The sequence below is a fragment of the Stegodyphus dumicola genome, chromosome 3 (assembly GCF_044657685.1).
Source record: "Stegodyphus dumicola isolate Sdum_Otavi_A_Nest chromosome 3, ASM4465768v1".
Classification (NCBI taxonomy): Eukaryota; Metazoa; Arthropoda; class Arachnida; order Araneae; family Eresidae; genus Stegodyphus; species Stegodyphus dumicola.
In genome coordinates, this window is record NC_140770.1 from 35,445,464 (window position 1) to 35,469,710 (window position 24,247).

Consider the following 24,247-nt stretch of genomic DNA (forward strand, 5'->3'; position numbering starts at 1 on the left):
ACGGCGTTTTTGATGAAAATTGACCGAATTTAGTAGTTCAGTACTAACCTAGGAGCCTTTAACTATTTTTTTTATTCCAAAAAAACACACCAGAAATTATCATTAAGATTTTCCATACAGATTTTCCATGTACTACTTTTCATGCCATTACATTTCCAATGAAATTTGATTCATTGTCGGATAGTTAAATGTTTGTTATTTTTTGGTATACGAATGCATTGTCTCACATACGCTCATTACATATGATTTAACAAAATTGCAAACAAGTTAGAAGTTAATGGAATATTTCCTGAAATATTGTACATTTCATTCCGGAAAGTTTACATGAGTACCTTCATTTCGAAACCCCTAATGTTTCTTTTCCTGCATTCAAAGTAAATTTTGAGTATAGAATTTTCAGTTTTGACAGAAGTTATTTGTGGGTGGCTGTGATGTGTTCGTGTTTTCATAAACCGTTTTTGTGAAGCACTTTATTGGTAACCTTTAGAACACTTTGAATATTACCATTTTTTACCTTACTGCCACTGCAAACCATTGAATTTTCAAATATTTTCCTATTTATGTTTACAATGCCCCGTAAAGTCATGAGAGCAAATTTTTACTAAATAGTTATATTATTTGATTTAATAATTTTGTTACACGTTTGGAAGATTTAATTTCAACAACACTTTCACGCTAAACCAGAAGTTAAGAAAAGAAATGTAATTGTTATTTTAGTATTCTATGGGGATAGATTAATTTTCTCTGACATTGACGTATTCGTATGTAGATAATAGAGACTTTGAACACAGCTCATACAGACTTGGAATATTTTCTCTAAGTCACCACGATGACAGACTTGAATTGTCATAGACGTTTTTCTCGTGAAATATATTTCTTTCTTAAAAGTTTATATACTAATTTCTTTAGAAACATGTCTAAGAAAATACCTCATCTTCATAAGAAACATCAGATTTGATTTAAATTAATAATAAAATAAGAATCATTAATTTGTAAATATATTTCTCTTTGACTCAAAAGTTTCTTTATCATATTCGAAATGAACAATTAATTGTACATAACTAATATATTGTATTGATGAACCAGAGTTATATTTTACCTTACTGCATTATATTTCAAGTGAATATGTTTTATTGCACCTTTTAAAAAAATCTTAAAGGCTTAAATGTTTCATTACAAAATTTGCACTTTCTAACTTCATTCTACTGAAACGAAAGCATTCATAACTTACTGCGAAGAAACATTTTTACATATTATACTTTTTGATTAATTTTCAAACCACAGTATTATATTTGAAAAATTTGTTTCCTAGTCCACTGCTAATATATTACTAATTTTCGCTCTTTCAATACATTTCATACGTGACAAAAAAAACTCAGTTTAGAAACTTTTTTTCCCTTAACACCTTGCATTGCATTGCTGAACTGGAGCCATGCTTTCATTTTTATTATTTTTAGCGAAGTATCGAAATGATTATTTACTTTCCGCTTTTTCCAAAGAATTTCATAGACACATATGTTCAGTATAGAATATTTTCCTAACTTAAAAGTATTATTACCAAAATAGAAAAATATGCAAAAGTTTGCTAAAAATTTATATATTTGTTTTTACAAACATGTACACGAATACCCACATTTAATTACGTAACGTGTACTTTCCTATATCAGAACTCAAATTTCGAACACAAATTTTTAAATAATGTCATATTCCATAAAAAGTATGTCTTTGTGAGGTCATTGTCTTTTCGTAAACAGAGAACGAAATTTTCAGAATAGAGAATTTTCAGAGGAGGAAATATGTCGAAAGAAATTAATGGTGTTACCGCAATTTCGGTTTGCGCATTTTAAAAAATCCATACAATATGCACAAATCTATAACAATCACTTGAATGATATTTAATACCCAATTTAGAAGACAGACCTGATATTTGATCAATATGCTTTCGGTTTTATCTTCTTCTCGGTATTAATAGATTGAATACGTAATTCAATTAAACTTTTCCTTGAAAGCATCAATTTCATTTGTAAATGTTTTACAATACTAAATACTAATATTATTAAAATTCAGTAAAAGGCCAACCACTGGCAGAGTGAATAAGACTACTGTAATTGTGTTAAGCCGGCGTTAAAATCCCAGAGAATGAGGTGGCTACTTAATCGTTTTTGTATTTTTTTTTCCCCCCATGAACAATGCGAACACGTGCTAGTTGCCCTTAAAAAATCCTCCTCGTATTCGTCCTTTGCCTTAGGGAAATAGCCCTCGTATGCTATATCAGGTGCGCTGCAAACTCGGGAAAGTTTATGTTCTTTCATTATAGTTAATTAAAAAAGCAATCAAACCCAATAATACTGTTTATGAATGTTTCAGAAGTTATTCAAGACTTAAAGAAACATACTACTTGTTCCTTTCGTAAGCGTTACTAGAACAGAATTTTTGATAGGATTAAATTAGATCAAGAAAATTGCAATCTATTTGCTATGCATTAAAGAAAAACAATTAATTCCACATTATCATTCATTTCAAAATGTTATGGACAAATCTTTAAATAAAAAATTCGTATTTATAACAAAAACAAGATCAAAAGAGGAAAATATTTCAATTTTTCAATTTGATTGTGAAGAAGGAGAAAAATGCAGTAAATTTTTTGTATTCTTTAAGAAATCTTCAATTTCATAGTATCGACCTAGCGGTAATGTCGCTGAACTGGTAGTTTGACCTAGGCTGAAATCCTAGTGAACGGGTGGACTGCATGGAAGTTTTAATGGTTTCCTTTACTGTAGCGTGAATACGAGATATTTTCCCTTCAGAAGTCTTCACGAAAGCATCCTTGTTCATAGGCAGATAGTTTTAGTCTCTTAATTAAGAAGAATCGTAGGTTACCTCACTTGCGTAAACAAACGAAAGCGAGTTCTCGCTCTATATTGGCTCTTATAAACTTTTGCATTGATTTAAGTTTAATGTAAATTTGAACGTAACTGTAAAATTAATTTTTTTATTTCACAAATATTATTAAATTTATATAGCATAATCATTGGAATGCAAGTGAGCTAACCTGTTCTTCTACGGACTTTGAGTCATTACGGCTTTTGATGCTGCACACTTGAAAAATGTACATTGCCCTTTGCCGGAATTCGAACCCTGGAGCTATCGAATACGCGTCGAGTATGCTTCTAATTACACCGCGATGGATTACGTAAAGGAGGGGAAAAAAACCTTATTAATTAAACTAACTATCATAGTGTCCAAACTCTACTATTCTATTCTAAGCAAGGCATTGAAGAAAGTTGCTCTGCAGTAACTCTTATTCTCGAAGTAAAGGAAAACAAACTACTGAAATATTATGTCCTTTGATTGTAATGAATTTTGAGTTTTCTTCGTTTGAAAATATAGTTATTTTAAAGAATTTTTTTTTCCTTTTATGAAAATACACGATGTACTGTTTACTGAGATCAATGTACTAGGAAAAAGAAACATAATTTATCATATCAGATATACATGAAAACAATGAACAAATTAGAACTCACTTCAGTTATCTGCAATCAATGCATATATTCTCTAGGAATACATCAAAGATGAATGCGTTGATTATATAATGGAGTTCACGGATTTATATGAGATTAAAAGCATTTCCGTCATTAGGGACTTCAAAACGAAATCTAACGACGCAGGTGTGGAATTGCAATTAAAAAGCGCGTAGGATAAGCGATTTTGTAGAAGAATAACAAATATCATAAGCTTGAATTATTTTGTCGGTTATGGAACTTAGAATTTCCAAATTGTGAACATTACTGATAAAACAGTAATAATAATAAAATAATATTTAAATAATAAATTATAAAATATTATATATATTATTAAATAACTATTAATAATATATATTATTAAAATAATAAATTATGCAATAAGGCGAGTTTTTTTTAATGTTTTGTGCGTTACCTTTATTTATTAAATATCATGCTCTTCACACTTAAACCATAAAATTCAATTCAACAGCAATATCGCAAAATAATTTAAAAATAAACAGATCTTTACAAAATCAGAAGACAAACAACAAAAATCAGCGTTATATTTACAAAATTTCCACAGGACTAGTTTCGATGGTTTTACCGAACCACCATCCTCTCAGCTGCAAAACCGCAAATGAAAATCTGCAAAACCGCAAATGAAGATCTTTACAATTTCGGATTCAGAGTCTCGCGCGCTGGAGGTATATATATATATATATATATATATATATATATTTAATCCCTTACAATGTTGTCATTTCTCGCTTTGAAATTGTTGAGTTTGTTAATCAAAAATTCTTTAATGTCTGACAAAATATGAAATAGATAGTAAACCAAATTCCAAATTAGGGCTTCCAGAAAAGTGAATCAACACAGAAAGTGAATAGACGCAAAATGCCAAAAGGAAATTAATATCCTTTCTGGGCTAATGCCCTTTGGGCTAAAATGAAACTACACAAAATGATTTTTTTTTTTTTTATTTATCCAAGTTATTTACATTTGCAGAATAAAAGAAAAATCTGAAAAGTTTCAGATTTTAAATTACGTCCGAAGGGACTTTTTTTAACATTTTGTGTGTTACCTTTATTTCTTAAATATCACGTTCTTTGCACTTAAACCATAAAATTCAGTTCAAGAGCAATATCGCAAAGTAGTTTTAAATTGAGCATATCTTTAGAATTTCCGATACACAGTTCCGCGCGCTGGAGATAAAAAGGTTTTTTCTGTACAACATTGCCATTACTCGCCTTTAAATCGTTTAGTTTGCTACTCGAAAATTCGTTAAAGTTTTACAAAATATCAAATCGATCACAAAACAAATTCCAAATTTCAAATTTGGACTTCCACATACCCATATCCGCAGTAGGATTACGTCATTCAAAATTCGATGGCTGTATGTACCAATGTTTTATCACAATGCGAGAAATATACATACATTTATGCAGATTTTTCATCATTTAATTTTTTCAAATATAATGCAGGACTCTAACATTGGGTGGCAACAGTTTGAAAATTCAAACTGACATTTATAGTGAACCAACGCGAAATCGCAAAACGAAAACAACAGCCTCCAAGGACAAAGGCCCTTTGGACTAAAAAGAATATTAATGAAAAGACTTGGACATTATTCTTTAAATTGTTAAGCATTATTCGTTAGATTAACCTTTGAGAGAATTTAGGGAATAACGTAAGAGTTTCACTTATCATACAGTGTTAAAAAATCTTTACTATCCTTTTTTTGTTGCTTTATTATCCTTTTTTTGTTGAAATGCTTTTAGAAATTTAACGCTTTTGGAATAAGATAGCTCAAATATTTTTTATCCATTTTTAGTGTAGACTATACCTTTTAGAATATAAAATCATAAGAATTCCAAACCTTTACTCTAAAATATTTCCAAAATTAATTAAAATCTTTATTCATCTACTTTTTAAAATTTTTATGTTTTGAATGCGCACTCATCGTTCAGTGGATAATACTTTTAATGGATGGACAACAAGAGGTCATCCGAAACTCTAAAACGAACGACGTAAAAATTTTAAAATATGCCATTATACGAATGATTGATATTTTATCGTAAATTATTATTCAGTGATTTAAGAAAATAATAATTTTAATATGATTAAATTTGATTGAAATTGAACTAAGGATTTACATCTTCTGTATTACACACTTTTAGACAACAGATAGGAAATACAAAATATCAGAATTTTTCTTTAATGTGAAAGCTTAAAAAATCCTTCAAAAGGAAAAAAAAAAAAGGGGGGGGACCAAAACGTTACAATTATTGCAACGTAATTTAGATGAAGGGACAACTTCTCCAGCAGCGCGGGAAAGAATTTAGGGGATAACGTAAGAGTTTCACTTATCATACAGTGTCAAAAAATCTTTACTATCCTTTTTTTGTTTGTTTTGTTTTTAGTTTTTTTTTTTTGTTTCTAAAAATTGTTGCAACAAACTGTAGTTTTATTCTTGAAACGTGATTCTAACTTGAAACATGAATGAAAGCTTGAAAAAAATCTTCAAATGAAATGACAGATACTTTCTCACGATTCCGAAAATCAAAGATGTATATCGTCTGCATCTTTCCTTTTGGATACAGGGCCAAGTCAAAATTGCTTGAATGCGGCGGGGGCGGGGGAGGAACAGAAGAAAAGCCAGGGACAACCCTGCAGTAGGTTGTCCCTGCCTTTTCTTCTTTCCCATTCTGTCTGTTTCATTGTGACTGAGGGTAATAAAATTTCCCGCGCTGCTGGAGAAGTTGTCCCTTCATCTAAATTACGTTGCAATAATTGTAACGTTTTGTTCCCCCCCTTTTTTTTTCCTTTTGAAGGATTTTTTAAGCTTTCACATTAAAGAAAAATTCTGATATTTTGTATTTCGTATCTGTTGTCTAAAAGTGTGTAATACAGAAGATGTAAATCCTTAGTTCAATTTCAATCAAATTTAATCATATTAAAATTATTATTTTCTTCAATCACTGAATAATAATTTACGATAAAATATCAATCATTCGTATAATGGCATATTTTAAAATTTTTACGTCGTTCGTTTTAGAGTTTCGGATGACCTCTTGTTGTCCATCCATTAAAAGTATTATCCACTGAACGATGAGTGCGCATTCAAAACATAAAAATTTTAAAAAGTAGATGAATAAAGATTTTAATTAATTTTGGAAATATTTTAGAGTAAAGGTTTGGAATTCTTATGATTTTATATTCTAAAAGGTATAGTCTACACTAAAAATGGATAAAAAATATTTGAGCTATCTTATTCCAAAAGCGTTAAATTTCTAAAAGCATTTCAAAACATTTTTGATTGGTGCTATTATAAAATAATACGAAATATGAAAAACAGATTTTGGTTTTTAAAATAAATTTCTATCATGAAACTACATTTATAATATTCTGTTGCATTCTGATGACCATACTTTAGATACTCCTTTCAGTTTTTAAATTAAATGTTGAATCGAATTGCAGATACAAATTTATGCACAATGAGAATGAAATTTACGTATGGTGGAAATAATCATACAATACTTGCCACCAAGAATAATTCTCAGTAACTGAACAGTACTTCAGATTCTGCATATAAAACTGTACAATGTTAATTATATTATAAAATGTTCAGGAAACATCAAGAATTTCACCTTATTTGTAATCATTCTCATTAAATAACCATTAAATAACACAAGCAGTATTTTGAATTTGGATTAACTAAGTCTCAAGTTGTAAGTCGCAAGAATAAATTAAAAAAAAAAAAGTAAATTATTGTAATTTCCAAAACTGGTATAACTGTGTATAGATTTCCAAATGATAAAGTTTTCTTATTTTTTAAAGATCTAAAATTTCACAAATTTCATTTGTAAAATTTAAAACGGAATTTTTTAAAATTTGCTTCAGATTTTTTAAAAGAGAAGTTGTAGAAGAGTTTTAAGTTTAATCTCGATTTAATTATCTGTATTTTGGTTTTGAGCGATTGTCTAGAAGATTATTTGAAGCAAAACTAAAAAACTGTGTATGTCTTATTATAAATTTTTATTGTTTATACATTTATATACTTAAAAAGCAGAATTTGTTCATAATACAGCTAAAGCTTCGTATCTGAGACACACTGTGTATACTTAATAGATTTTTCTAGTATAGTTCACGATGATCTGTTTTCTCTTTGAAGAAATGAATAAGTGCACTCCTTGTACGAATATTGTTTTTGATCAATTAGAAATGTTACTGCTGTTATATAATTATTAATATGGAAAGAGATCAGCATATGATGCTGAAACTTTGTTCAGAAAATTTATTAAGGATATTTAGACAGTAAAGCTCAACAATTTACGCAATGAGTATTTGTTTTATAGTGGATATTTTCATTGAAAATTATTTTAATTGGAATAGGGCTGGGAAACAATTTACAGTCCAAAATTCAGAAAAAGTGGGCGATCAGTACTGAAAGCAGAATTCTGAATTAGTATTTAGTGATTTTATGTAAACATGTTAATCTGGGAAAGAATAAGAAAGGTCAACAATAACTTTACAATTTTACGAAAGTATAAATTAAGAATCTCAATATTTTAATATTGCACAATTTGGATGGCGACAAGAACGAGAAATACAGTTTAAGAATACTCAAGCGGCAAACTTTCAGATTTGTGGGTTTGTTACACTATGCAAAATGTGCTATTCTATGTAAAATATTTAATGAATTATTCATAAAATGTAATTTTAAGAAATCGATAACAAGATGAAACTTGGAAAAATCATATTTTAATCCAGGATTTATTTTGTTGAAATCGAAATTGTGCTAAACCTTGCTTTCCTCAGTGTCCCCACTCCGAATGACGTAATGTTAGGAAAAGGTTTCAGATGTCTTTCATGACCTCATATCACATGAATTTGCAGCTGACCAGGAAATCTAAGTTCCCGAAGGTCACATCTCAGCCCCCTTTCCAGCTTTGGCAAGAATAATCTGAAACACCATAACAATGGATCACTTTCTTCTTTTCTACCCACTCAACCTCCCATTTATGTGGATTTACCTATTATGGAACATTCCATATCTAGGGCCAAAAGCTCAATTTTTCATCAGAACTGGCATATTCATTAACGTTTATAATCATCAATAATGTTTACGATCTTATTAACAACAATAATATTTTAGATTCTTATTCAATAAAAGGATATTTCGATTCTCGTAAAAAGCTGTTTGCCTCGTGGAAACTAATTTCTGAAAGCTGCGTTTCCTATTTTTTTTTTTTTTCGTCGCCAGTTCGACAATTTCCTAGGGGCAAAATTTTTATCGGGTGTGGGGCTTCACTTATGCGCCTTATAAAAGTTATTGTTTCGCAACCTATTGAAAAAATGTTTTCGACTTGGGGTAGAGTCTTCAGGATTCTAAGCCCGTTCTACTCTTTGACATTTAGCAAACACCTGTCTCCTTTGTGACAAGGTCAAGTAACAATGCCTTTGTTGGATAGTATTGGTTTCCGCTAATGCAATCATTTTCTCTGACTTCCTCAGAAATCGGATGAAATGCAACCTTCATGAAATATCCAATCCCTCAATGCAAAAAAGCATTTGCTCTCAGCCGTGTTGGAGTTGTGTGTTTTGCTGCCCAAACGTTTCCTAGCAGAATCCTTCAGGGAGTAGCAGAATCTCTTCACCCGTGGTAAGTATAAAACATTTTTTATTCTAAGTAATCTAATAAGCATTTAATAATCTAGCAGAAATGATTATGCCTACTTTTTTGCGAGGTTATTCATGTAATTTTAGGAATTCCTTCGCGTCTTATCAAAATTTTTAGCCTTGGAAGAATTTCTGCACTAGATTTTGTAGTTGGATTTAAATTTGTAAGTATAATATACAAATGTTGGATAAAGGCACACATTTTTTTCGAAACCCATTAATACCTACATTTTATCGAGAGAAAAACAAAAAGTGTTAACTATTACAAATAATAGGACATATAAAATTCTCGGCCAAGATGTTATGTATCCGCTGTATGAAATTATCTTTTATTTCAGAAAATTCACTTAAGTTCCTTACTATCAAGTGTTTTATTTGTTGCATGTTAAAAGTTTTAGTTGGCAATACATTTTACTAATTTAGAACATGACTTCCTGCAGCACAAATTTAATGGAAGAATAAATTTTATGCATTTTATAATGTATGGCAAAAGGCCTTCTTTCTTTCCAAATAAATAACATGTGATTCTAGATATTACAATAAATTGTTACAGCATTGTTATTATTGTTAACTATTATATTATCCTTTAATCACTAGATAGCATGAAATTTATGTGTAGTTACAAAATTTTTGTTTCACGTTCAGAACAAAGTTCAAAGCTATCTGAACGTAATTGATATCTAGTTATTCGATATTTTAAAACATTCGAAAGATTAAGCATTGTTTCAATTATTGGCTATAAATCCGTGATTCCAGTATCATTAGTGAACCATTAAGGTAAACTATTACTACGGCAATTTCAAGCTTATTATAAATTACTGTAAACCTAAATTTCATACGATCGTTTTCTATACAATTTCTTACTTAAATTCTTCACTTTGATAAAAAAAATTTTGGCCTGTTGATTTTATATGAAGAATCTCAAAATTGCATAGTTTAAAACACTAAATGAAACAGTGATAACATATATTTAAGAGGTTGCATAGAAATTAAATTTCGTAAGACTTAAGATAATCATAAAATTTATAGAAATAAACTTTCTCTAATTTAAATAGTATTCTACAAAAAACGTTCAACCCTCGTAAACTTATTTTATAGAAATTCATGTAATTTTAATTATCTATTGAAAATATTAATTACTATATCCTTGGAATATTTTAACCGCATAAAGCTATGGTCTTTTTCCCTCTTCTTCTTCCCACTAATTAAAGATACAGATCCTTACAAAAACTTGCGTTTAAAATTTTAAGTGAAACGTTTGGCTAAATTTAAAGCTTACACTTTCCTGTCCATTTGTAGAATTGAATGTATCACTAGCAAGAGTGTTAAGAGATGTGCAACCTCTCTAAACACATTTTCTCAAATTTAATTTTTTATAGTTCATAATTTAATGCTTTAAAAGCGTAATGCGGAAGTTCTTAGTTTGAATATTACAGACAAAAATAGCATAGAGTTTTAGCAATGTAGGATATATATTTGCTTTTGTGTCAGAACTAATAGTGCATGATAGAGATGGGATGTTTTGAATACCGCAAATCTTAAAAAGGATTCAAGATTCGAGCCTTTTTTGGGGGGGGGCATTGAGATCATTCCATATCTTAAGTTGAAAAACCATTATATGTTTCAACGCAGAATTTTGAAAAACTGAGTTTTATTATTAAACAAACGAGATTGTTACAATTTCAGTATTACTACATGTCATCTCATTAGCGACCATGAAAGCTATATTGGTGTCGAACTCCTCTTTAACAAACTTCAAGGTGCCGAGAATTTGGTTCACTCTATCCGATCTGAAGGGTCGAAGTTGATTGATAAATTACATAAGAACGTCTGCTTCTTTATAATTATTATTGTCATAAACAAATGTTAATAGTAACTTTAATTAAAAAAATGCATTAAAAGTTAATTATTATTATGCAAAACAGCTAAATTTCTGGTTAGTTGTTTTTCGGTTTCAACACAATTGATATCTGCTTTGCTTATGTGCGTGCTCATCATGGTTTCTACGGAAATGAAAGAGCTGATTTCTTAGCTAAAGATGCCTTAAATTTACCCATTGATATCAACATTAGCATTCCAAAGAGTTATTGGAAGTCCTTTCATTATAAAAAGCTTTTAGCTATGTGGAATGAGGAATACATTTCATCTTGTAATGCTGAAGTCACCAAAAAGTTCCTTCCTTCTATTTACCATAGACTGAATTCCGAGTCTTTCCTCTCGTTAAATTTTAAAGTGTCTCAGTTTTTATCTGGTCACGGTAAATTTGCAAGTTATCTGTTTCGTTTTAATCTACGATCAAACAATTTATGTGAATGTTCAAAAAGAGTTCCTCAGGATGTGGAACATTTGATTTTCTCGTGCCCTACATTTGATGGGCCTATATTATGCTTACAGAACGATTTGAAAATGTTCGGAGTGACTTGGCCAGTGAACTTATCTGTTTTCGTGAAGTCCAGACTGCTGTTCTCTGCTTTTGTTCGCTTTATTTATGCATGTGATTTTTAATTTTTATCTATACATGTAACCTTTAATGTTCTAGTTAACTTACTTCTGTAAGCCCCGTGTTGTACATATGTGGTGCACGGGGAGTCTGTATGTTCTCAAAGGAAAAAAAAAAAAAATGTTTAATAATCTTACACGAAACATTACTTAGCATAAAAACGTGTCTTTCCGATTACACTTTTCCATTTAAAACGAGTATTTATAATTATAAATAAACATCGAGCTTGAACAGAGTGCTGTTTGATTACTCAGAGAACTAGAATGAAATTAAAAGCATTTTATCTCAATGGATCAAAGTTTCTTTGGCTTGGTGCGTGACACAATAGGTTTTCCTAAGATATATTGTGTATTCTGATTTTACGAGAAGGTGTGTTATATTTTTCTCTCATAGCCTTTTGTTTAGAACACAGCCAAAGGTGAAGTAATCCAAACGTAGTTTTTCCTATTCTAACCGCAAAGAGGGGAATTTAAGAATTAATAATTTTCCAGTTGAAAGTTGCAGAAAGACCGCAAAAATGTTTTATACAAAATTTTTCAGTCCAAGATTTCCACAAAGTGTGTTATCTGATTTTTGAACAACTGAAACCGTAGATAACCGTATAAAGTAACATTAAGTGTAAAATGTATAGGAAATTGGACGGGACCAGATAGTTTGTTAGATCTGGGGGTTTAGTATAAACTGGGTTCGCTGTACAGGGCCGTTCCGTGACCTTCGAGAGGTAGAAGGCCATGACATTTAATAAACATGGCGGAGCTTTCCGTCCGACGTTATCGTCGGAAAGTCGTCTGAATTTTTAAATTTACGTCGGAAATATAACTTTATCATGTTGCTTAGTTAATCAAAACAGCTGAAAGAAAGGAGGCTTTATATACATACACAATTTTTAAGCTTTTTACAGATAGTTTAATTAACTTTGTGCATAAATATAATTGAAAGAACCGAAAAACAAACGAACATTTTACAAAAATTTAAACGCTAATTGAAAATTACCACTGTCATGATAAATTGGGAAGGGGTTCTTAAGATAATAATTAATATTTTACCTAAGCTCAAGTATTAATTTATTCGCGTTTCAGAGCAAAATATATAACCATCAACTTCTATATCTCCAGCATATGTAAATGAAATGCTATATAAATTAGCTAATAAATGTGATAAAAATATTTCATACAAGAAACATACCTAAATCTTATAACAAAAAAGCCTTCCAACATTCATATTTGAAATGAAATAACCTAACAAACAACATACACAACTGGCAATAAAAAGCATATACACGACAATCATAATTCGCATTATCCTAAAATTTAGAACCTAAAAATATGTATATGATTGAAAGAAATGGTGCTAAAAAACATCAGCATTACTACTAAATATTGTAACCCATAATTATTTCATTTTTAATCATACAATTTTTAAAAACATTAAATTTTACATTAACTGCAAATTGCAGTTCTGTTATTTTTCTTTTGGAATTTGTAGTATATCTCTTAGTATGAATACAAATGTTGCAAGTTATGTTTTTTAATTATTACATTTGAATACATTCCATTTTCATTTTTAATTTTTGTACATGCTTGTGATAGCAAAAAAAATTCAAGATAAATGGGTGGTGTGTTGGTGGTGTATTTAATTATGGCAAAGCACACTAAGGCTATCCGCCTAAGGGAAAGGATGCCTTCGTGGAAGACTTTCTAAGGAAAACTGGCTCGTATACACGTTACACATGGGGAAAATCACGAAAACACCCATGCAGCCAGCCCGTTCGCGGGATTCGAACCTCGGACCGAACTACCAGTGTTCAGCGACTTTACCGCTCGGCCGCTGGTGGGACTCAAGACAAATGAGAAAAAACATTTTGTTGTGTGCTATTTGAAGAAGAGCAGATTTAAATGTGCAGTTCTTACTATTGTGTATATTATTCAAATTATTTCTGCCCAGTATCCAAGGTAAAGTACCCAAAGGAATGTTATAGATTTGGAAAAAGGAGTAAAATGACCGTGAGAATCTGCCATTGTCTAAATTTAGTGTATATAAATATATTTACATATGATCGAAAGAAATTATGTTAAAAATCATCAGCATTGCTACTAATTATTGTACTTTTAACAGCTTGCTATTTAAAAAACATTAAATGATTTTATATTAAATGGAAATAGTAGTTCTGTTTCTTTTTTCTGGTAACTTTCAAACACTGCATAGTTTATGTGCTTTTTAAAATATTGCCACATTCACTAAATATGTCAAAGTATTTCCTTTACATACGCTGAAGTTGATGGTCATATATTTTGCTCTGAAACGCGTATAATTAAATACTTGACCCTAGGTAAAATATTAATTATTATCTTAAGAGCCTCTTCCCAATTTATCATGACAGTGGCAATTTTCAATTAGCGTTTAAATTTTTGTAAAATGTTCGTTTGTTTTTCGGTTCTTTCAATTATATTTATGCACAAAGTTAATTAAAATATCTGTAAAAAGCTTAAAAAGTGTGTATGTATATAAAGCCTCCTTTCTTTCAGCTATTTTAATTAACTAAGCAACATGATAAAGTTATATTTCCGACGAAAATTTAAGAATTCAGACGACTTTCCGACGATAACATCGGACGGAAAGCTCCGCCATGTTATTAAGTGTCACGGCCTTCTCCCTCTCTAACGTCACGGCCGTTCCCACTGGGGTTTATCTGAGCTAACGAAGTCAGTTCCATGTGTCGACTAGCCGAAGAACGTGTATGTTTAATTCAATAATTGACAATACATATTTTTTGGACTAGCTCCGCTATGCCTGCAGTTCAGATTTTTCAACTTGAGGCCCTACGGAAAAAAAAACTGGTTTTGGAGATGCGTCGGTTACATCAACTGTCTCCGTTAACTCAGATAAACCCCAGTGGTAACGGCCCTTTGCAGTTTGATTGTATATGAGTCTGCAATATTATGAAATGCATGAGAATTTCTAAGCAATCGGTGCGCTGCCCTTGCTCGAAACTAAATTTAAATCTTGACGATAATTCTGGACATCAATAATCTATCAACAAATAAATTCTGAATGGTTTCAACAACTCACGCTAAGGCATAAGTAGCATAGAAAGTGCTGCATCCCGTACGATTCGTGTTGTTTACCAGATAAACAGCTCAATCACGGCTGCTGAATTTTGAAATGTTCATTAAAATCTGAATTGCTGTTCGAATTCTTTATCAAATTTTAACAAGTGAATGAGCCCAAGGATTCAAAAGATTAAATTATACGTTTTATTTTTCTAATTTGTGTTTTAACAAATGCAGCAATATTTTTTAAATCATTTTCTTGAACTTATATTTCATTAAATGCAGGTTTTTAAGTTATTTTTATTTTTTTTTATTAAGCAACTTTTAGAAATTGAGTGATATTTTTCTTTATTTGTGTTTCTCGAATTCTTATTTGATGGATTCGCGAATTGTTCAGAGCTCAAATTCAAGAAAATTTAGATTTAGGTTACGTATTCAAATGAATTTATATGTTTTTGCCGAAACAGAATTCGAGCACCTGAATTTTGCAGAATTTTAGCTTTAATTATGCATATGGTGCAAGCACATTTTTAAGAGACTATTATATATTTATGGCAAAGTTTTGTTTCCAATAACTCATTTAAAGTCTGGCCGACTGTCCGTGTTACGAGTTGCTAACATTCCATGAAACAACATATTTTTAATTTGTTTGCAAATTATAACAGTAATATAGCAATACTTATAACGAACTGAGTGATCTGAAAAGAAGATATTTGCTTCTTTATAATATTATTAACTTTTTGAAAAATTCATATATTTAACACAGGACTCCAAATTTTATATATAACTGTTTTCCGATATACATTAAGGATATTTTTATTTTATTATCATGTAGCATTGGAAATGCTATCTGTAAAGCATATACCATGTACACATTGTACAATATACTAATATAAATTATATTGTATATATAATAATATAAATGCATAGCAGTTGTAAGGTATGGGAAAAAGCGGTGAATGGTGATGTATTATTATTTTCGAAACCTATTTTCTCTTAAGTTAAATTTCAAGAAATTTTTAATTAATTAATATTGTTAATTTGCTGAAGCAATCTGAATATTTTTAACATTACATTATTTAACAATAAAACAATTAAAAAACAATCAGAATAGCAGGAAAGCCGAGTATGGCTTGGTTGTAGGCTTCCAATTAACACCACGAAGGCATGCGGAAAGGAGGAAGAAAATACCTTACATCCTCCCCCTTTTAAAGGACGACTGGTGATTAGGGGAACCAGTCGTCAAATACTGGTGATTGTGAATTATCATCCACCCCCTTTTAGTTCGGGTGTGACTTGCAGAACTGTTAAGATCTTTTGATGCTGGAGACGTGAAAAATGTTCAATGCCCCCGCCGGATTCGAACTCCGGACCTCCGAATACGCGTTGTGTATGCTTCCAGTTGTACTGCGAAGGCGGAGGAACGAGGGGAGAAGAAAACCAAACTCACCCTGGACTTTTGTGCCGTAGAAGACGAAAAAGAATGTTGTTAATGCAATAATTAACCTTGGATTATTTTCGAATATCTGATTACTTTAAACTACAGACTTCAGTTTGATTTGTCTTTCAATATTTTTTTCCTCCTATCAGTACTACGGCCACAAAATGTTATTTTTTACAACTGTGCAATTTATACGTTTCATTAATCCTCTACTGTAAGATTTATGAACGAAAACTTTTGCGTGAAATAACCGTTTAATTAAGATACAATAACACCCCCGAACAAGTATTAACTTAGAAGTCAAACAACAAAAAGGAGTGTCATATTTTCAAATTTCAGTCACAAAATCAAAGTTATATTATTAAATCTGAACATATAACGCTAATTTTTGTTGTCTGACTTCTAAATTAACCGTCTAATTATTATTGAAAAAAAAAAAAAAAGTTTCATTTTATAGTACGGGTACATTGTTAATTACAATTTTAATTTCTTGCGTAAAATCAAAAATGACAAAAAAGTAAAGTTAAATAAGATATACCCAATAGTCTTCAAGCGTGTGATAGTCCGGTAGGTGCAAAGGAATCCTCCATTATTTACACTGTCAAGGTGTCACTTCTAATTTTATTCTTGTAACACTACGTCCCCTTTTAAAAGGTTTTATTTTCATTTGAGTTGTAGGAATGTGCTCTGAAAACGTCCCCATCTTTTCGCTTTCAGTTTAACTGGTTTCGTTTCAAGGAATAGGGTAGCCTCCTATTATTATTATCATATTCAACAGTAATTTACTCATGTGACGAGTCATCTGGTTTCATGACATATAGTATAATATAGAGCTACGCTCCTCATATGACTAAAGTTACTCTTGAGTTTCATAATATGGAGGCTGCCATATTCGTCAAATCGAAGTTTCGGAGCAAGAAATTATATAATAATGGTGTAGTAATACTCAGATTTCCAGTTAGCAAAGAAATGATTTTACATTCTAACGTAGCACGTAATTCAACTCGAGAAAATATTTTTTCCCCCCTCGGATCAAATTTTATTTCTTTTCATTTTGAAATGTGGCGATACTGATGTTTCAAAGAATGAACTGCAGTGGAAATTTTGCAATGTATAATTAGATATCCCGGATAATGGAAATTCAAAATACAATAAATATTGCTTAAAGCTATGATTGGCTATCCTAATAATTTCCCATAGTAATGCAAAAGGGAAAGATTTTTTTAGTTTTATTTCTAAACCAAAGATTGAAATTAGCCCCCTTGTTAATGATAGTATAAATTTTTATTAACAGTATGATATAAATTTTACAAGATACACATTTTTATTAGCATATGTGCTAACTGACGTGTACAAAATCTGACCCTGCTGTTAGCATTTGTACTAAAATTGATTACATCACTGCATTTAAAGGATACAGAGTATGAAATATCTTTTCTACATGTTTGAACAATTTGCATTAAAAATTAAAAATTGCTCTTCCAGGTATTAAATACTATTTAAATTTAATACCTTAGTTTTGAAAATATATCTTTTTATATATTTTTTAAAACCCATTTTGTCACTCTTCTTGTTTCTTAAATTATTTAGTCCCATATAAAGTAGAGTCCATGGTTTAGTCTGGATTGTTAAACAGATCTAGATTGTTTAACAATCCAGACTAAACAAAATGGACAATTTTGACAATTGATTGACAATTTGAAAACCAAACAACAATTTGATTCATTATTTCAAAGCTTGAAATCTAGAAATACGGTATACTGTTAATTAAGCTAACACATTTCAGTAAGATTTGGATTAGTAGATGTAGAAGTAAAAATTGCTGTTAAAGAAAGGTATGGGCGTCATGAGGAAATTCTACTTCTTTCTTAATTCTCTTGCTTTAATACATATCTAATTAGTTGCTTAATAATGACCTTTAGAATTGCTTTTGGAGAGGATTTTTTCTAATGCTAAAAAGATTCAAATTTATTTGTTAGAAAATGGAAAACTATGATCAGAATAAAATATTAAACTATAATGGAAGATTAATAAGAATAAAATGAATAAAATATTAAGACTCTCGGAGAATTCCCTTAAATATTCTCAGATATATTATATTTTTAAAACTATTGAGCTACTATTTCCATGCATTTCATTAATCGATTTAGGAATAGATTAAAGATTCTATTAAAAATATACAATAAAAAATTTCATTTAATCTGCACATGATCATATGAGTGAAGTTACACACTGAACGGAACTAAATGGGAAATAAAATTAAAATTTGTACTTGAAATAAACAAAATAGCAAATTAAGTAAGTTAATTTATTTGAATTTAGCAAAGCACAAGATGGCTGTCTGCCAAAGGCAAGTTATGCTGTCGTGGAGGATTTACAAAGGAAACTTCCTCATATTCATATTACACATCCTCAACATTACCCATAGCAGCTTCTTTGGCCAGCATGTCTGCTCTCTCGTTACCTAAAACACCAATATGGGCTTTCACCCAGTTCATTTTTACTTCATGTAGTTTCTCAACTTTTACAAGTTGATCTTTTATATACTAGACCAAAATATTCCCAGAAAGCCTTCCACGAACGCATCCCTCTCATTAGCAGATAACCCTCGAGTTACTCTGTGTCAATCGATTAATATATATACATTTACAAGGCAGCAGCTGTCGCCAAATATAAATGTTGGCACAAAATTTGGATTGAAATAATTAGGAGAATGCGGAAGATACATTCAAGTCGTACCTGGATTTTAGGTGAAAAAATTACAGAATTTTGTGAAAAGAAAAATTCCATTCAACCAATTTTGTGTTTTTGCAGTCTTTTTTCTCTTGGCATGATCGTCCATTTCGAACTTGCATTTAGCACTTGAAAATAAAGTAAATTTTTCCTTTTCTTATAAGAAATCAGATAGAGAGTCTTTATTATTTGGCAAAGTCGGATCGTAAAATCCATCTTTAGTCGTCCTTAAAATTTCGTACGAACCACGTGTCTGGATCGAAACGTTAATGAGTCATAATGTTTTAGGTGGTTAATCGTGTAAGGTTGCTGTAAATAACGTGCTTGCCTATATTTTGGCTGCTGCTCATTTAATGGTTAGGTTATTAGAGCACGGCAAAGCACGCAAGAGTTGTTTGCCCAAGACCAGGGATGCTTTCGTAAAGGACTTTTTAAGGTAGACTGACTGATTAATGTAATTATCAGTCACATGGAGAAAGTCACGAAGACCAACCACACAGCCTTCGGTAGATCGCTTCATTAAAGGAAAAGTACAAAAATACCAGCTACTGCAGTCTTGCATGCATGTATGCGGTGTCTCCGTAGCTCGGAAATAATCACCCCAGTACTGTAGATTCATACATTTATTTTTAGACAATGACTACGTATAATTAAGGTTAATTGAAGAAATGAACATGAAGAGATTACATACGTCGATGCCGAACAAGAAGTTAAACATCTGCTCCTACCATTAAATTACTGAAGGATACGGAACATTATTGAAGCGACTTGCTATAAATGTCTAGACTTGTCCTACTTTTGAGTGTCAGCATCTTTCCGCCAATCTGCTGTCTCTGTTCCGACAGGAAGCTTTCCAACACTCCAAGAATACGATAATAAGTCCATCTGCTGACTGAGAAAGTAACGTACGCGATCCCACATGCATTGTTTAAAGGACATATGATTAATCTTCAGTTAGAAGCATAAGTTTAGTGACTTTTGGCAGAATATTTATTCAACAACAACTATAAAATGATAACCCATGAACCGTAGCTAACTACAATATTGAATGAGAAAAACCTATCGCCAAAAAAGCGTTCAAATGACATAAAAAAATCTCCAAAACAATTTGCATTTTATTGTTGACATCTGAGGGATTTCACCGATTTGAGGTGCTGGCAGGTTTTAGATTTTCTACCGCATTAAATGTTGAGAAATTAGGAATAAGTTTTCTGCTGGAGTAAATAAAATTTAATTTTAATATGTTTCTTATCGAGAGGGGTATATAATTTTTGTTCTGAAAATAAAAGCATTAATTTTTTAATTACGTAATCTTGTTGAAATAAAATAAAAATGTACACGAAGGAATATATTTTTCTCACTAGCATTAAAATAAATATATATTTGGCTTATAAAAAAGAGATTACCCGACTATCGAACCTTATTTTAATATCCAGATGGGTTTAACTTCCTCAAAGTTTCGATATTCCGATTCGATTCTTACAGTCCATCCAATTTTAATGGACAGCACGCGGGGGGGCGGGTCCGAGGGTCTTCCACTCCTCTCGCCTTCCACCAAACCACACGAGAAGACTTTCGGCTCGCGGCATATTTAGAGTTCCGCCATGCCACACCGACACTATATATTTACAAAAAACCATGCCTTCTCCAGGATTCAAATCCGGGCTCTTCGGCATGGCAGTCAGCGACGCTAACCACAATACCGGTTGGGCAGCTAGACCTTAAATTCGTAGCACATACAGTTCCTTTGAACTAGACCTTTAGTACTTAAACTAAAGGCGGCATATACGTATATCTCTAGATAAGTTACATTCGCTTAAATTTTACGCCTTATTTTCATATTCAAATTTAAGGCAGAATGCGCAGAATCTAAACGGAAACTGATTACAATAATTTAGCACATACTCGCAAAGTTTTAGAATAAAAAGCTGGTGTTTTCAATATATACAAGTGCATTGGGATTCAATATATACAAATGCATTGCATTATTATAAGTGCATTAGGAAACTAAAAACGAAGGGAAAGCTGAAAAAAATGGATTAAAAGGATTTAGAGTGGGGGGGGGAAGGAATAAATAAATTCTTACAGGTATGAAATATATTTTTGCTTTAGATATTACATTGAATTTTTTATATTATTCTTTTATTACGAATGAAGTAATAAGCTTTTGGGAATAAATAAGTACAGAAAAATTATCAGAAGTTACATTTTATAAAGAATGCCATAAATTTAAGTTTAATGATGCTTTTTTTCATAGTCGTAAGTTTTTTAAGTTTCTAATGATATTGTGAACGCTGACTGAAATTATTAATTTAATCGGATAAATTTCGCTTTAAATCAGTAATACATTATTCATATTTTTCAGTGTTTGCATTAATTATAATTGGAAGAAACGGAGTGGTGTTACAAGAAACTTTCGAAATTTGTTCTTTTAATTGTAGCCGTGATGTTTTAAAATTTTATGTATTTCATAATGTGAATTTTCCTGTTTACAAAGTTACTTATAATTTTAAAAAATTGAATCTTTTTTTTTTGAGATTTCAGATGGGGTAAGGCCTAAAAAATAAGGCTTTATTAAATGTTCTTCACCTTAATAAAACCTTTTTCACAGTTGTTTTCATAGGCAAAACTAAAAAAAAAAAAAAAAAAAAAAAAAAAAATTATGTGATTTGAATTGCTTTAACGAAATAAAAGGTTGTAAGGTATTTTCTCCCAACCTTTCCGCTGCCTTTGTGACGTAACTGGAAGCACGTCCCACAGATAATCGGGAAGTAAAAAGTTCGAATCCCGTTGATGGCACTGCGGATTTCTTTGATGTTCTTAGTTCAAAAAATTCTTTAAAAAACAAAGAGAGAGAGAGACTGTACAAGTAGTCTTAACTACAAGGTGGTGGATGATATTTTGTCACCGCCAGAATTTGGCCCGTGCCATCATGGAGTAACTGGAAGGACGCGCGACGCGCAATCGAGAGATTCGGAGTTCGAATCACAGCGAGGGCAGTGCACACTTTTCCTGTGTCCCGTAGCGACGAACTCTATGTCTCTACGAGGTAACATACGAATTACATTTTAAGGGTTTATGAGACAGTTTTCTTCCCATAAAAAATAACAATAGATTTGTGTATAATTAGGCTATTTCCTGATTAAAAAGTGTTGCCCTTTAATTCATTAAATTAAAAAATTTAACTCTGTTCCATGTAGTACTAGGAATGAGTTTTATTATCACAAAAGTCAGATAAAATGTAATATTACATGTTCTTTAGAAAATAATGTTTTTAATAACGTTCAAAAATAAGTTCAGAATTGCTGAATTTGTTTCTTTTAGTTCATTTTGTTCAGAGGTATTCAAATAAGTACTCTATATTAATAATTATTTTATTTTAATTTTTAGGCGAAGAAAATTGTCAAAGAAGTATTGTTCGGAGAAAGCTTCTTTGACGACTGCAAGCGGACTTTTTTGGGAAAAGAATTTGTTAATAGAAAGTAACAAGAGGAAAACAAGCTAAAAATGATCTTCAACAAAGCGTACGTTGATGGACTCATGACAGAGGGTTCTTCCAAAACCCCAACATTGTTAAAGGAACAGGCGCTTCAAAAAATTGCTTTGCAAATGTGTCATAACTTTGAACTTAAGAAACATATTTTTTCCATTAAACTGAATCGGGCACATTTTTATTCTGTTCAGCTCGTAACAATGGATTGGGAAGAATCTATTTCGAAGCGCTCTACAGAAGTGTGCAAGGAGCTTTTTCTGCCATGCACAGTGCAGAAATGCTTAATTGATAGCATTCGAGCAACTGCACAAGAGCTATTAGTTTGGAGTGGAGAATGGAAGACAATGTTTAACATCCCTTGCGACTTCACTGCACAGTTTTGGACGCCGGCAGATTGGACAAACGGCCATTTAGATGAGAAGAAAATCGCGGAACGCTTGATTCGAGACAACAGAATTTCAAATGATCAGCGGTATAGATTATCATGCATATACGGTATAGAAGAATCCGTTATTCAGTTATGGAATCAAATGTCATCGGAAAAGAAAGATTCACTAGTTGCAGGTATTCATAATAATTTTACAAGCTCATCAGTAGTCCATCTGTGGTCTAAATATATGAAAGATCCCGAATCGTTCGTATGCCAGGAATGTTTTTTTCTTAATTTGTTTCAAAAAGCCCTTAACGAGTCAAATCTAGCGGCAGTTTTGTTTTCTTGGCACAAATTAAGTAGCAGAATAAAACGAAAAATACGAGGGAATTACGCATCGACGAAGACGCTGATCTTGACAATGGTGATATTAGAATTTATGTTCCTGATAACGATGACAATCAAGATTATGATAAGGAAATGTTCACAAAATATTTTAGTTTTATAGTTGAACATAAGTGGAAAATAAACCATTGTACAGATACCTATCCGTTTATGAATTCCTGTAGTATAAGGCTAATTTTGGCACCGAGACGTTTGCATATTTGATGACATTTTTATTAGCACTGGCCCATTATTCCGGATGAAAGAAATCCAGATGAAGGAATACGAATGCATGGTAAAGAATTTTCTAGTATGATATCACAATAACCACCGATCTCAGAGTATTCTGTTTCAGCTTATATCTACTAGTCAGCTAGAACAGAGTTACACATTTTATCGTTTTCATCGCTATTTCACTTGTACGAGTTGGTTTTAAAAACGTTATTTTAACAGATGTAAATCATATGATTTGTAAATTTTAAGCTTTTTTATATGTACTTTTTGATATTGAGAAAAGAGTAAAACTAAACAACTGTAAAAGAAACAGTTTTAATAAATTCTGAATTTTTTAGAAAACTATGAATTTAGTGTTTTTTCCTTGAATCGATTCATAATATTAATTATCGTATTTAGTGGCGCATTTTTCTTCTCATCAGGCTCTGAAATTTTAAAATTGTTCACCCAGTTTTCCCATTCCATTCCTCAAGGAGTTCAATAATCGAGCTCGCCTAAATTTTAGAATGTATTTGACCTCGCAATGAATGTTTCCATTTTACTGATTTGCTCAAGGAATAAAGGTGAATGGTTGAATAAAGGTGAAGGAATAAAGGTGAATATATCTTTACACACACAGACCACACAGACACTACTTCCAATAGCATTAAATAATTCAAAGCTTAGACATTCACAGTAAACAACAATAAGGGCGAGTGAAATAAGGGGAAGTAGAAATGAAGATAGTTTATTAATTTTAATTTTATTATGAGTTCTTATTTAAAAAAGGATTCATTTAAATTAATAATATTGTGATAGTTACAGATAATGTATTCAAGAACGCTTTTCTTTTGCTTTGTTTTTACTGTAACTGCTAC

The 24,247-nt window shown here is 31.1% G+C and overlaps 1 long non-coding RNA gene across 1 annotated transcript; it reads left to right on the forward strand.

The window, feature by feature from the left end:
* The first annotated feature begins 8,931 nt into the window (after window positions 1-8,931).
* On the forward strand, window positions 8,932-23,586 carry LOC146997965 (uncharacterized). The gene is made up of 2 exons (XR_015039972.1): window positions 8,932-9,168; window positions 22,300-23,586. It is a non-coding gene; the product is annotated as an uncharacterized LOC146997965 (long non-coding RNA).
* The last annotated feature ends 661 nt before the right edge of the window (window positions 23,587-24,247 follow it).